The sequence below is a fragment of the Nannochloropsis gaditana genome (assembly GCF_000240725.1).
Source record: "Nannochloropsis gaditana CCMP526 unplaced genomic scaffold scaffold079, whole genome shotgun sequence".
NCBI classification, from domain to species: domain Eukaryota; class Eustigmatophyceae; order Eustigmatales; family Monodopsidaceae; genus Microchloropsis; species Microchloropsis gaditana.
Window position 1 is genome coordinate 56091 of NW_005803874.1, and position 2123 is coordinate 58213.

Sequence of the window (2123 nt, forward strand, 5' to 3'; positions counted from 1 at the left end):
CCACAACATGCATCAAGCCCCAAGCGCTGTCACGCCGGTCCCTGCTGCCGTGCACGCTGCCCACAGCCACATCGGCGAAGAAGGAGGTCATCAGGGTGGTATACTGCGATCACTGAAAGAGAACTGGGCGAGGTTGACCCGAGTCCAAGAATACGATGGACAAATTTGGGAGTTGGCCTTGCCCACGCTGGGTGCCGTGTTGATCGACCCTTGTCTGTCTCTAGTGGACACCATGTTTGTGGGAAAACTCGGCCACGTAGCCCTGGCATCGATGGGTCCATGCACGGCTCTCTACAACATGATCTTCGCCACAGCTTCTTGGTAAGTAATAATTGTTCCACGCCCTGCCTCAACATAGCATCTTGTACTCCGGCGCGCGTCGCCTTCCCCCCTTTTTTGATTTCCTTTCCCTTTTTCTATGACACTGGAATTTCGGTTGTTCTTTCCAAATGCACAAGAGCGCGAAGTTGACTTTTGAAAGCCGTGTACAGTAACTATAACCTCTTTTACACTCGTAACACCCGTTTCAAGCATGTTTTCCGTGTCCACCGCCGTGCTGATCGCCCGCTACAAAGCCCTTGGCGACGGACAGGCGACGGGCCGGACTCTCTTTACGGCCATCACCTCCTCTGTCGCGTTGGGAATTTTTTTCACCGTCCTGATGGCGTCCCGACCGTCGCAAGCCCTCCGCTTGATGGGGGCGAGCTCACCAGAGATGATTCGGCTCGGAGCCCCTTATCTTCTTTGGCGTGCGACGGCTCTACCGGCCAATATGTTCCTCCTGGTGGCAGGCGGCGCATTCCGCGGTATCGGAAACGCGAGGGAAAACTTTACGAATGGACTCGTGGTGGGGCTAGTCAACTTGGTCCTCGACCCGGTTTTGATGTTTTCGTGCAATCTGGGGGTGGCAGGCGCCGCGATGGCTACCGCGATTGCCCAGTGGATCGGTGCTTTGTCGTACATCTTCAAGATGACCCGAAGAAAAGAAGCGTTTGGGTTGAACCTAGGGTGGAAAATCATCCCGGGGATGGCAGACGTGCAAGAGTTCCTGACCGCGGGGACGGCCATGCTCTTCCGCTCCCTGTGCAATGTGGGGGCCTGGACCCTTATGGCATCGATAGCGACCCGGATGGGAGTGGTGGAGATTGCGGCGCATCAGTTGATCCTCAGCATGTGGCTGGTTATAGCCTTCGTACAAGACGCGGTCGGGGCCGCGGGCCAGGTCTTGGTCTCCCAGCAGCTTGGTAATCCGGGCAGCAGTCGGCATGCCATCCGGAGGGGAAAAGCCCGGGCCCGCGCCATCGCGAAGAGGGTCATCAGTTTTTCCGCGATCATCGGCGTGGCCCTGTCTTTGATAGGTCAGATCGTCCTCCCCTCCCTAATCCCTCTCTTCTGCTCATCCCCTGAGGTAATCGCACTGACCAGTAGCGTCTTGCCTATCGTCCTTCTCGGCTTCCCCGTGTGTTGCGTGGTATGGACGTGGGATAGTGTTTACTATGGGGCAAGCGATTTCAAGTATAATGCTAAGGTGATTGCTGTCTCGTCCTCCATTGCTGTATCGTTAACGTTGGCGTCCTTGCACTACGAGTGGGGGTTGCTAGGGTTGTGGTCGTCGATGGTTTTTGTTTATTTTGGCTTACGTGTTGTCGCGCACTATAGGAGATTTAATTCAGAACACGGTCCCTTCGGAAAGAGCACTTTGTCGTTGAATGAAAGGGATGATGGCGCAGGCCAGACGTTGATGAGTGATGCGGTACCACAGATAAGCTGAAGAGTGGATGAAGAAGCACAAGGGTGAGACTGAAGAAGGCGAGGGTTGCGGTATGCTAAATATTAGACGACCTGGAATACGGACAATTAGACGTGGACCGGGAGGAAAGTTGTATGGATTCGCAGTGGGCACAAGTTGGATGAGATGTGATATAACGTCGACGCACCCCGTGACGCTTTAATTTCCAAATTGCCTCCTTGTGGCGACAAAATCCATATGAGGACAAGTGGAACAGCCAAAGCGATCACGTCTGATCGAAGCCGAGATAATTGGCTTTTCCTAATCAAATCACATGGCAGCTTCCAGTGCGCGCTACACCGGGCACTCCGCTTTTCTCTGCAAGAGCACACGC